The 14152-nt window shown below is 35.4% G+C and overlaps 1 long non-coding RNA gene across 2 annotated transcripts; it reads left to right on the top strand.

Moving 5' to 3' along the window:
• Positions 1 to 1766: 1766 nt before the first annotated feature.
• Positions 1767 to 8989, top strand: LOC126821234 (uncharacterized). Of its 2 annotated transcripts, XR_007680377.2 has the most exons (5): positions 1767 to 2478; positions 3101 to 3139; positions 5846 to 5978; positions 6678 to 6753; positions 7553 to 8989. It is a non-coding gene; the product is annotated as an uncharacterized LOC126821234 (long non-coding RNA). The 2 variants fall into 2 exon arrangements; XR_007680376.2 differs by having other exon boundaries at positions 1767 to 3139.
• Positions 8990 to 14152: the final 5163 nt, after the last annotated feature.

Genomic DNA, 14152 nt, shown 5'->3' on the forward strand with positions numbered 1-14152 from the left:
ATGTTAGAAATGAAAATAGGAAAATGGAAAGATGAACTCATTGGCCATATTGATTCAAATGTGAAAATGTTATATCATGAACTAAGTAGAGAGATAAGCGTAGCAATAGACCAAGTGATAAATAGTGTTCAAGAGTTAGAGGACAAAATGTTAAATTTAGAAGAAGACAGGAATCAACTTAGTCACGGTAGACCGACTGAAGATAATGACTTAACTGTGGTCCTATTTGGTGTCAAATTTGAAGAAAGTGAGAACATTTTAGAAAAGGCACATAGTATTATCCAAGCCCTTGGTGAGCACGTTTTCAAGAATGTTGATATAACTGAAGTGATTAGAATGAAATCAAGACTCAATACAAAACCTGGCATAGTAAAAATCAGTTTTGTGAACATTGAGCAAAGAAATAGAGTACTGCAATTTAAAAGAACGCTGGCTGAAACTGTATATAAGGATGTGTTCATTTCAAGAGCGAAATCACAAACTGAAATACTGATTGAGTCAAACTCTAGGACAATTATTCGACACTTAAATAATCTATCACTACGCGTTGCTCAAAGTGGTAGAATTATAACTACAACTCAAAGAAGAAATAATGGCGATAATAGTTCATAGCTAAATGATCTGAAAGTATTATCATTGAACATATGTGGATTGAAACCAAAACTCTTATCGAGTGATTTTGAGGACTATATTGCGGATTTTGATGTTGTGTGCTTGGTTGAAACTAAAACTTGTGATTTGGACTTAATCGAAATAAACGGGTTCAAATCGTGCTTAATTAGCAGGAAAGCGTCAAAAATCGCCTCTGGGGGAGTAGCAGTGTTAGTGAAAGAACATTTGAAGAACGAAATCACCTTTCATAAAACTATGAACGACTATACAATGTGGTTTTCTATAGATAAAAAAATACTTGGATACAAACTTGTTGTATGTGTCGCTTATATTCCACCAACGAACTCAGACTACAGTAAACTGGACATGTTTGACATGATCGAAGATCAATACATAGAACATTGTTCTGAACATTCCGAATTCTTCTTAGTTGGTGACTTTAATGCGAGAACCGGATTACTCAACGACACCTTCTTTTTGGAACAATCTTGTTCTGTAATTGACGAGGACGATACCTTTTTGAGAGACAAACTCGAAAGTGAGTCAGCATTTTCGAGCTATGATGTACCTTTGCAACGGTATAACCAAGATAAAACAGTAAACCCATATGGTGAAAGGTTAATTGGTCTATGCAAAAATCTAGGAATATACGTTGTTAATGGCCGCTTTGGATCTGAGAAATGTATAGGATCATTCACATGTGATGGAAGATCAGTGGTTGATTATGTGTGCTGCAGTCCTAAGGCGATGGGTAATATAATAGAATTTGAAATATGTGACTACAACGCTCTCTTCTCAGATAAACACAATGCAATCTCTATGATTCTAAAAGGAGTAAACAATGGAACACACGCGCAAAAAGCTCAAATTGACAAACAGACGTTCACCAAAATCACATGGGATCCAGATTTAGTTCCAGCATTCACTGAAGGAATTGCATTGAACGATGTATCTAAAGTAATCGATCTGTTATCGGGGATTAACAAAGAAACCACAGACCAAGAATCAATTGATAACATATGTTCTACACTGAAAAAACACTTGTGTTGGATCTCAACACAAGTACTTGTGTTAAAACTAATCTACACAAGTTATGTGTTGTTTTGCATTGCATTAACACAAACTTGTGTCGATTTATAAAATCTTGTGTGTTTTTTCATATCATTAACACAAGTAATGTGTACCTTCCACGATTTGTTTTCTTTTTAAGAAAAAAACTCCATACAAAGTCTGAATTCGGGAGTCGTCAAGTTTTAAGAAAAGTAATAAAGGGCTTAATTCACATCTCGAAAATCACTGGAAGGGAGTGAGTACCAATTAATCAGACAATTGCCAGACAGACTTGAATGTTAATTGGTGTTAAGTTGTCTGTATAGTTAAAATGTCTGTCTTTTTTTATTGACCCAATAAACTGATAGACCAAATGAATATATAGTGTACATGTGATTTTCAGCACCCTGGTGTTTTCGAAAATTGATTCAATGTGCAATGAACAAAAAAAATGAGTAAAACTCTTAATAATGTAATTGGTTGATGTAATCGAAATTGGACAGTATTGGTTAACTGAAAAGTAACCAATCAAATTTAATTGATCATCCACGTGTATCTCATAATCGACTTATTGATATAATGGTTCTCCAAGTTATCTATACTTTTTGTCTGCGATATCACTTCGGTGGAAGCGGGCGTAAAATACAACTAACTAAGAAGAAGTATCTATACTTTAGTCATTGCGACAAATTCTTTCTTTGATATTATATCAGCGACATTCAGTTAGATGTAGTGACGTTAGCATCAACAGAGTGCTTTAGCCGTGATATTTTTTTAAAAAAAATTATAATGGTCACATAGAATACCAGACCGCAGGTTTGTAAATTTTTACAAAAAATAAAACCGTGTATTTAATTTAGCATGTATATATTGCTTCTATGTATATAATAATTCGTTTCGTTTAAAACAGTCAGATTTAGAACCACTGCCACTGGCTGCACCGGAATTCTATTTATATAATGGCGCCACAAAGAAATTTTTTTTTATGTGTTCTAAAAGTGTTCCGCTAATTCAGCAATCTAATGAATCTGTCTTAATTTTTCTGAAATCGTGCTTAATTATTATTAGCTAATCGGCGCTACACCGTTGTTCAAATACTTATAATTGCAAGAAACCCCCGACTAGGACCAGCAAGTAAGAATCTGTCTTGATTTTATAGTAATGCCCGGTTGCAATTATTGGCCGCCATCTTTGATTTTTATAGACGTTCGGGCCAAAAAAAAAGGAGAAATGTATATCCAGACATGGACTATAGCTAGATACTAACTTTTGTGTTAGTTGTTTATTTGAAATGTAATCTTAATATTTCTGTAAAAGAAAAAAACAACAACAAACAAATCAGCCTTTTTTTTATATCAATGTCATCAATGTGTAGGCCTAATAATTAGACTTTCAATGATTCAGAAGTTTCTCTACAGTTTCGTTATTTTTTTTCCAGTCATTGATGTTAGCATATGTACTACACAAAGAAAAACAGGTAACAGAATTTCATTTCCTTTTAATATATTTTTTAAATAATGGCCAATAATTGTTATTGTATGTAACAGGAAAAGTATTTATCTCTGTAGAGAGAGGTCGAGTAAATGGGGTTTAAAATTCACTAAATTCACTTGACACAAACTATGCCATTCATTTCCTTGTATTAAATTGGTCGAATCAATGATGGGTTAGTTGTATTTTACGTCCGCTTCCACCGAGGTGATATCGCAGACAAGGTCGAATCAAGTAGGCCCATGCTTTATGTCCTAGAATCAAGTAGGACGGGTAGTCTTCTTCCGTTTCCGCCCTTTTCCTGAACACTGTCTCATTCTATTGCCATCTGTGTATGTTGTGTTATATTAATTCTGCATAAACCTAGAGTTGTTGTTAGTGTTTGTCGGATAGATCCTTTATACTTACTGGCGCTAGGTAATTTTGAGGCTAATATTGTTCAATTTTATTTGAATGATTTGCTTGCGCGTACCGTAGGAGTGTATTAGAAACAGTGTTCGCGCAGGTTCGAGAACGGCTGAAGAACATGAAAACACTTTCATGAGTCTCGAACATGAGAGAACGGTATCCATGGTAACAAGATGAATTAAATTTATACAATCTGTTACGATAACTTGTTTGGTATTGACTTCGCTATTAGGCATACTTATGATAAATTATGACTCCATTTTACTCCTTTTCAATTCTTTGGATGACGATTACATCACCTTTTGATACGCCCACATGGAAATGTGGTCGCATATTGTCATCGCCCTCGTCCGTAGGTTTGTCCGTCGTCTACAGACCTGATTATTTTGAAATTGATATGTTGTTTATTTTAATGAGATGAATCCTATTTAATTTCAATAATTTCCTTTAGTTTCTTCTGGAGTTATGGCCCTTGTTTCACTTTGTGAAATTCATTTGCATCTTTTAAATTAGTAAAACGAAGACGTCTATTAAATTTCTGCGATTTCAGTGAATTATGTCTAGAGTTGTGGCCCTTGTTTCACTTTTTCGAACCTTGTGAACACGCGAACAACAAAATTATCATCCGATTTGTATGCATTATTTAAATTAGTAAAACACAAAACAAAAAAATCTGTCAAATTTCAACAATTAAGGCCCTTGTTTCAGTTTGTAGAACCTTTGTAAACCCACAAACGACAAAAATTATAATCTTTTCTTGTAAATGCCCACATTACCTACAAAAGAATGAATATGCGACAATCCCTGTTGACTGAGCAAACGATTAAACTGCTGTGGGCATATGTTTCGTTGCCTGGCAACCTAACTTATTTGATGTTATACTGGCCACATACTTCATCCAATTTTCGAACGGTATTAAACTTTTAAATTAATAAATGCACCCATGATGCTGTTTTCTCAGCAGTTATCGATGCGTCGACCATGTTTGTTCTCCCTCACACCAGCTATGAGGTAGTGTGGGATTTGAGAACGGGAACGTGTTCGTGAACGCATTCCAGACTGCTCAAGTCCGACAAGAACCCATTCTCCGTCCGATCTCTGCACCGGAACACTGTTTCGAATACACCCTAGGGGTATTTAGCAAAGGTAGGAAACCGGAGGACCCGGAGAAAACCCACAAGACTGGACAGGCGACCTTATTCCTAGTCACATTCAAGTGGGGAATCACATAATAATGGCCTATTTCAAATAAGATATTTGCATATAAAGAAAGTAGGCCTACAGCCTCTTTCAAATGTGATATTTGCATATAAAGAAAGTACAAACTTAAATCGTCAGTACTGGATAAACTAGCCAAAGGATTCGGCTGAATCAATTGGCGCTAAACTTCACCTAGTTTATCCACTGACATACGCCCGAATCAAACATGTTTAATATATTTGGTCGAATTGTATTTGAGTGGTGTGTCCTGCTGTCCGCTTCGCCGAAGCATTCGTCTGATTTTAGAATTCATTAGCCAATCACCACTCATTTATATCGAGTGGGTATCACAAACTAGCAGTCGAACTGTGACACGGGTGCTACAGCCAACAAATTCCAACTACCATACTATCGGCTTAAATGCACGCCAATTGGACCTCAGGTTTTGTGTTCCATTGAAACTACTAGAAATGAAATGGGGTTTAACGTCCTACTATTTTGCTCCGAACTGGGCTAATGAAGACAGGCATACACCACACAGTGTGCTATGAGGGAAATTTTGCCCGGACAGCGGCACTGCGGTGTATCGAATTCCAACTGTCAAGGGATCTTTTACGTGGACGCCAACGTGTACACGGGACCTCGTTTTTTCGTATCATCCGAATGACTAGACAACTGTCCTTGTCAGGCCCTCCACGCCGGAAAATCTGGGTGAACTTTCTCGGCCAATGCAGGGATCGAACACCCTACCTCCAGGCTAGCGAGCCAGCGTCTTACCCACTTAGCCACCATGACGACTAGACAGGGAATCCATGCTGAAAAATCCAAATGAGCTTTCTCGGTCAACACTGGGAGCAAACCTACAAACTCCCGGGTAGCAAGCCAGTGCCTTACACACTAAGCCACATGGCTCTCTTCTAATTACTGTGAAAGTCCAGTCACATGACAAACAAGGGTTATTAAAACAGATTTTCACGGCTTCGGTAAGATCTTCGGGATTCAAATGGTTTTAGATATCACACAGTTTGTATATGGTAAGGTATCTTAAACAGTTAATTACATGTCACATATTTATATTTTTCAGTTTCCATATTAGATGCCATAGCAAATCAAAGATCATATAATAAAATAAGTCAAAAAACCCAAATATGGGGAAAAAAAGAGCTGAAGAAATGGTGATTTGAGCACCTATGATTTCTCATAGTTGTTTTTTGAGGGTGAGTGTTCAATTCTAATAGAAAAGATTGTTGTTGTGGTATTTTAGAATCTCACCATAATGTGTTTGGCACAATATAGCCCGGTTGGAGCTGATGTGACATAAACCTTAATTTCATTTTATTATTTGGAATTTAAAATTCAGTTTAGTATAGTAAAACTGTGAAGTACATGTATGTGCACAGACAGAATCTTACTTATGTCCAGATACATGTAGATATGACTATCTCATCTGTGGGGACCTACGGTGACCAAGTGGGTTAGACACTGGTTCGCATATTTTAAGGTCGCGGGTTTGCAGTAAGACAATGCAGAACGGAGGGCCTTACAAGGACAGCTGTCTAGTCGTTCAGATTGAACAAAAAAACGTGGTCCCGTGTACACATTGGCGTGCATGTAAAATAGCCCCTGGCAGTTAGAATTTGATACAAGAGTAGGCCTTAGGGTCACGGTACCCGGCAAAATTTCTCTCATAGCACACTGTATGGCATATGCCCAACCTCATTAGCCCAGTCGGAGCTGAACAGTAGGACGCCGAACCCCATTCCATTTCATTTTTTTCATTTTGTCTCATCTGTGACAAAGCAAACCAACACATTACAATACAATGTAATTAAATTAAAACTTTCATCTTTTAACCGTCGAGTCGATTTAAGTCAACTAATACATAGTATGTTTTTTTTCTCCGTTAACTACATCAGAAAGATCAAGACAGTTGAAAATGGCTATTCATATTATGGAAACTTTTTCTCACAGAGCTTGATAATCAGGTAAAATGTAAGTAACATACATATTTGTATTTTTAATCATCAACTAGTTCTATACACTTGCTTGGTAATCTAGTTATTCTTCTTGGGGCAATGCCTAGGACTCAGCTATTTCAAGTACTTGGCATGCTTGATTTTTGCCAATCACATCCATTACAGTAAATAGCAGTAAAATAATGATGGACAATATTTTACTTTTCAAATAGATTTCAATAGATTTTAAAGGGTAATATCCAATTTGTTGTCAATGGAAATAAAATAAGAATGGGTCCAAAAATAATTAGACATTGCCAAGTAAATAGGTGCTGCCAATGATGTAGTAGGGAATCTGGATTTGCAGACAATACATGTATGAACCGGGTGAATAGTTGACCTATTATGAGACTTCAGTCCCAAATCTCAAGACTTTTTTCTGACTTGGCCTGACAATGACAGCTGTCTAGTCCTTTCGATGAGACGAATATTGGAATGCACGTAAAAGATCCCCTGGCAGTTGGAATTCGATATAAGAATAGATGATAGTGCCGCTGCCCGGGCAAAATTTCCCTCATAGCACACTGTGTGGCATATGCCCGTCATTATTAGCCCAGTATAGGAGCAGAACAGTAGGACGTTAAACCCCATTTCATTTCATTTTTCTGACTTTTAACCCATTTGATTTGAGCATAATAATCTGCCTGGGTCTTTAAGTGGACAAGACACAATAAGCGTTACGCAAAGTTGAAACCAAATAGAGACTCAGTCTCGATGTGGCAAAATAAATTGTTTATTTAAACATTGTATTCTTATTGCCTACTTTTTATTTTAAGGCTGGAACACCCTTGAAAGAGTATTTGGTGTATGATAACAACAAGAGAACCCAAGCATCAATTTATTTTATACTTCTGGGAAAGAATGCATTTGACCCAATTTTTAAATATTTATTTTTTGTTATTAATGTTAAATTTTCTTCCAAAACACAATTAGATTTTAATTCTCTTCAAATATGTATGTATAATATAGCAAGTAAACTGACATATAAATCACTTAGAATTTGGTCGGAAATCATAAAGTATTTAATAGGCATTACTAGAAACCAAATGTAGATCAAATACACCCAGAATTACAAAAAACCTTGACCTACATTAAGGTGACTTTCCCTTGCTTATGAAATGAAATACGTTTTAATATCCTGCTTTTCTGTGTTCTACCCTACCCTTATATCAAATATTTCAACTGTCAAGGGTTCTTTAAAGGGTACCCAGGGGGGCCGAATGGTTAACACGCACACATTTGATCAGAAGGTCTGTCATTGATTCAAATAATTCAATTTTCAAGGGCTCTTCAAAGTGTACGCAGTTGGGTTGGTTTCAATTCTGGGGGGTGGGGGTGGATGGCCGAATGGTTAGCACGTGCATGCTGTATCATACGGCCTCCTGTCATTGAGTCAACTGGCATGGTTTCGAATCCCCGGTTGTAGACAAGGAGTAGGGTCGCCTGTCCAATCTTGTGGGTTTTCTCCGGGACCTCCGGTTTCCTCCCACTGCTAAAGACCCCTACGCGCTAGCGAATTATTGAAATAAAATTAAACCATATGTTAATCCCAAAATGATCTAGTTTGTGTCGAGTAGATGTTAAACCCCATTTCTCTCTGTCTCTCTCTCTTTTGATTCTGGGCTTGTACCCAATTATCCCTTGCCATATCCAACACTGAAAAGTGGGAACTATGCCGGAAAATCCAGTTGAAATTTCGCGGCCAACGCCTTATGCTCACTGAACCACTGTGACTTATGACTTGTGATTGTATATAAATCTTTTGTACATATGATATTTTTTTATTTCAATCCTGTAATCTTGATGCTTTGCTTCTTTTATTTATAAAATATTCATTTTGTTTGGGGTTTTTTTAATGAGGAAAAGGCTCTACATCATTTTATTACTCCTGCAAAATAGAGCAATTTTCTTTTGTTAGTTTTCTGTGTATGCTAGTTATTTCTAGATGCCTCACAAATCACTTGTAGTGTGATTTTGTAGCATTTTTCAGTTTTTGAAATTGTTTCAATTTAGTGCATAATTAATCTTATTAGTGCTTAGTTTGGATGTTATTAAATTTAGATATATTTGAATTATATATTTTGGGGTATGGGGTAGGGATACTGTGTACATATCTTTATATTCTCAGTTCTTTTTTTGGGGTAAAGAACAATTTAAATAGCTATTTTATATTTTGTGATGGGTAAAGTGTGTGGGGCAAAAAACAATATAAATAGCTATTTTATATTTTGTGATGGGTAAAGTGGGGGGGGGGGGGAGGGGTCATTATATATAACACAATATAATTTGTATTAGAATTGAAGTCTCTGTTTTTCTGTTAACATTTCAAATATCTATTTAGTTTTGATGTATTAATTTACTTTTTCCTATGATTTTATGAATAAATAATAATCTTACAAAATTTTTTTTTGTTTCCTTCTTTTATCAAACTTTACAGGTCTAACAGAGCAAAGAGAGGGGTCATGCATAGAAAGGTTGCTATGCTGGATATAAATTGGGGAAAAATACAACACAAGTTTTTGATGATGGAAATACACAAGTTTGTATGAAACCACACAAGTTTCAGAAATTTCAACACAAGTTTCAACACAAGGAGTAAACAATGGAACACACGCGCAAAAAGCTCAAATTGACAAACAGACGTTCACCAAAATCACATGGGATCCAGATTTAGTTCCAGCATTCACTGAAGGAATTGCATTGAACGATGTATCTAAAGTAATCGATCTGTTATCGGGGATTAACAAAGAAACCACAGACCAAGAATCAATTGATAACATATGTTCTACAATTGGTGATATATTCCGGGACAGCGCGAGAGCCACAAATATCAGCAAACAAGTGACAATCAAACAGTTTCAAAACGCACAGAGACAATCCCAGAAAAAACCCTGGTTTAACAGCGCTTGTGAAGCCAAGCGAAAAGAATTCTTCACTGCAAAAAACACATTTAAGTCTAATCAAAATGATGAAAACAGACGAAAACTAAAGGGTGCTAGTTGTGAATATAGAAAACAGTTGAAAAGTGAGTTTAACATTTATAATAGAAAATTCAATCAGGACTTAAAGTGTCTTAAAAGGAACAATTCGAAAGAATATTGGAAAATGTTGACACAAAGCAAAAAATCGTCTAATACGTTTGATGTAAGCATAGATTCGCTATATGACTACTTCAGAAACTTAAACCAAAGCAACGAAAGTAACTTTGTTCCAGATGACTTCTCACTGATTGACTGTGTTGTGGGTGACAATGATGTTATCAACGAGCCAATTACGGATATTGAAATAGAATATTGTATTAATAATTTGAAAAACAACAAGTCACATGGAATGGACGAAATTCTAAATGAATATATCAAATGTACGAAACTGACCATGATACCGATATATGTGATATTATTTAATGTGATTTTGGATACAGGACTTGTACCTACCGAATGGTGCTCTGGTATGATTTTTCCAATTTATAAAAATAAAGGTAGTAAAGATGACACCACGTTAAAAAGAACAAGAGACAGCCAAGGAGACACCCCTAAACCTGAACAGAAAACACATAAAACGACTGACAGTGAGGAAAAAACTGAATCTACATCGATGGAAATGCTTACAAAACAGATGGAATTATTAATAAATAATGTTTCAGAAATCAAAACAAATCAAGATAAAATGTGTAATATGTTAGAAATGAAAATAGGAAAATGGAAAGATGAACTCATTGGCCATATTGATTCAAATGTGAAAATGTTATATGATGAACTAAGTATAGACATAAGCGCAGCAATAGACCAAGTGATAAATAGTGTTCAAGAGTTAGAGGACAAAATGTTAAATTTAGAAGAAGACAGGAATCAACTTAGTCACGGTAGACCGACTGAAGATAATGACTTAACTGTGGTCCTATTTGGTGTCAAATTTGAAGAAAGTGAGAACATTTTAGAAAAGGCACATAGTATTATCCAAGCCCTTGGTGAGCACGTTTTCAAGAATGTTGATATAACTGAAGTGATTAGAATGAAATCAAGACTCAATACAAAACCTGGCATAGTAAAAATCAGTTTTGTGAACATTGAGCAAAGAAATAGAGTACTGCAATTTTAAACGAACGCTGGCTGAAACTGTATATAAGGATGTGTTCATTTCAAGAGCGAAATCACAAACTGAAATACTGATTGAGTCAAACTCTAGGACAATTATTCGACACTTAAATAATCTATCACTACGCGTTGCTCAAAGTGGTAGAATTATAACTACAACTCAAAGAAGAAATAATGGCGATAATAGTTCATAGCTAAATGATCTGAAAGTATTATCATTGAACATATGTGGATTGAAACCAAAACTCTTATCGAGTGATTTTGAGGACTATATTGCGGATTTTGATGTTGTGTGCTTGGTTGAAACTAAAACTTGTGATTTGGACTTAATCGAAATAAACGGGTTCAAATCGTGCTTAATTAGCAGGAAAGCGTCAAAAATCGCCTCTGGGGGAGTAGCAGTGTTAGTGAAAGAACATTTGAAGAACGAAATCACCTTTCATAAAACTATGAACGACTATACAATGTGGTTTTCTATAGATAAAAAAATACTTGGATACAAACTTGTTGTATGTGTCGCTTATATTCCACCAACGAACTCAGACTACAGTAAACTGGACATGTTTGACATGATCGAAGATCAATACATAGAACATTGTTCTGAACATTCCGAATTCTTCTTAGTTGGTGACTTTAATGCGAGAACCGGATTACTCAACGACACCTTCTTTTTGGAACAATCTTGTTCTGTAATTGACGAGGACGATACCTTTTTGAGAGACAAACTCGAAAGTGAGTCAGCATTTTCGAGCTATGATGTACCTTTGCAACGGTATAACCAAGATAAAACAGTAAACCCATATGGTGAAAGGTTAATTGGTCTATGCAAAAATCTAGGAATATACGTTGTTAATGGCCGCTTTGGATCTGAGAAATGTATAGGATCATTCACATGTGATGGAAGATCAGTGGTTGATTATGTGTGCTGCAGTCCTAAGGCGATGGGTAATATAATAGAATTTGAAATATGTGACTACAACGCTCTCTTCTCAGATAAACACAATGCAATCTCTATGATTCTAAAAGGAGTAAACAATGGAACACACGCGCAAAAAGCTCAAATTGACAAACAGACGTTCACCAAAATCACATGGGATCCAGATTTAGTTCCAGCATTCACTGAAGGAATTGCATTGAACGATGTATCTAAAGTAATCGATCTGTTATCGGGGATTAACAAAGAAACCACAGACCAAGAATCAATTGATAACATATGTTCTACAATTGGTGATATATTCCGGGACAGCGCGAGAGCCACAAATATCAGCAAACAAGTGACAATCAAACAGTTTCAAAACGCACAGAGACAATCCCAGAAAAAACCCTGGTTTAACAGCGCTTGTGAAGCCAAGCGAAAAGAATTCTTCACTGCAAAAAACACATTTAAGTCTAATCAAAATGATGAAAACAGACGAAAACTAAAGGGTGCTAGTTGTGAATATAGAAAACAGTTGAAAAGTGAGTTTAACATTTATAATAGAAAATTCAATCAGGACTTAAAGTGTCTTAAAAGGAACAATTCGAAAGAATATTGGAAAATGTTGACACAAAGCAAAAAATCGTCTAATACGTTTGATGTAAGCATAGATTCGCTATATGACTACTTCAGAAACTTAAACCAAAGCAACGAAAGTAACTTTGTTCCAGATGACTTCTCACTGATTGACTGTGTTGTGGGTGACAATGATGTTATCAACGAGCCAATTACGGATATTGAAATAGAATATTGTATTAATAATTTGAAAAACAACAAGTCACATGGAATGGACGAAATTCTAAATGAATATATCAAATGTACGAAACTGACCATGATACCGATATATGTGATATTATTTAATGTGATTTTGGATACAGGACTTGTACCTACCGAATGGTGCTCTGGTATGATTTTTCCAATTTATAAAAATAAAGGTAGTAAAGATGATGTTTGTAACTATCGCGGTATAACTATACTAAGCTGTTTCTGTAAATTGTTCACTTCAGTTATCAATAATAGGCTGACGAAATTCGTAGAATCGAATTATAAACTTGGTCCCGAACAAGCAGGTTTCCGAAAAAACTATTCCACACTTGACCATATATTTTCACTGAAATGTCTTATCGATCTGTATATTGGTAATAAAAAACGGCTATACGCTGGATTCGTTGATTATCGTTCCACATTTGATAAGATTCCCAGATTACCCCTGTGGGAGAAAGTGTTAGACTGTGGTATAACAGGCAAGATATTCCGTGTTATTCATAATCTGTATAAATATGCCAAATCATGTGTATGTCTCAACAGAAACAGGTCTGATATGTTTAATTGTTCAGTTGGGGTTCGTCAGGGAGAAAATCTGTCCCCGCTTCTGTTTTCCATATATTTGCAAGACTTGTCATCTTTCTTGTCACAACACTATAAAGGTTTAAGCGTCCATGAAACTGATCTTGAAAATGTAGGTGTATACCTGAAACTATTTGCACTTTTGTATGCGGATGACACTGTTCTTTTAGCAGAAAGTGAATCAGAATTACAAGCTGCATTCAATGCCATGTTAGAATATTGCACCGTCTGGAAACTTGAAATTAATTCAACAAAAACTAAAACAATTGTTTTTTCAAAAGGTAAAATAAGAAAAACACCTAAAATTACCTATGGAGATGTTGAAATAGAAAACGTTCACGAATATGCTTATCTTGGTATAATTTTAAATTTTAATGGATCTTTTGTCAAGGCCAAGAAACAACTTCACAGCAAAGCATCTTCAGCAATGTTTTCATTAATTCAAAAAGCTCGTAAACTAAATCTTGATGTAGATACCCAGATACATTTATTTAATTGCCTTGTAGTACCTATCGCCCTGTATGGTTGTGAAATATGGGGTTTTACTGATATTATACTGTTAGAAAGACTTCAACTGAGATTTTGTAAATATGTATTAAAAGTAAAAATGTCTACTCCAAATGTTATGGTCTATGGTGAACTTGGTGTATATCCTTTGCAAATTTATATAAAATATAGAATGATTAATTACTGGTATAAGCTTGTAACAGGTCCCAGATCTAAAATCGCTTGTGTACTGTATAACACTTTGTATAAATCATATGAGCCTAATACATGGTTAAATTATATAAAAGACGCTTTGAACAGTGCTGGGTTGTCTTATATTTGGGATTCCCAAGCCTGTAACATTAATGCTAATTGGTTAAAGCAATGTTTACTGCTAAGGCTAAAGGATCAATATCAACAAGAATGGAATAGCACTGTACATAATACAAGCAAATGCAAAAATTATCGTTTAT

The sequence above is a fragment of the Patella vulgata genome, chromosome 5, assembly GCF_932274485.2.
Source record: "Patella vulgata chromosome 5, xgPatVulg1.2, whole genome shotgun sequence".
NCBI classification, from domain to species: Eukaryota; Metazoa; Mollusca; class Gastropoda; family Patellidae; genus Patella; species Patella vulgata.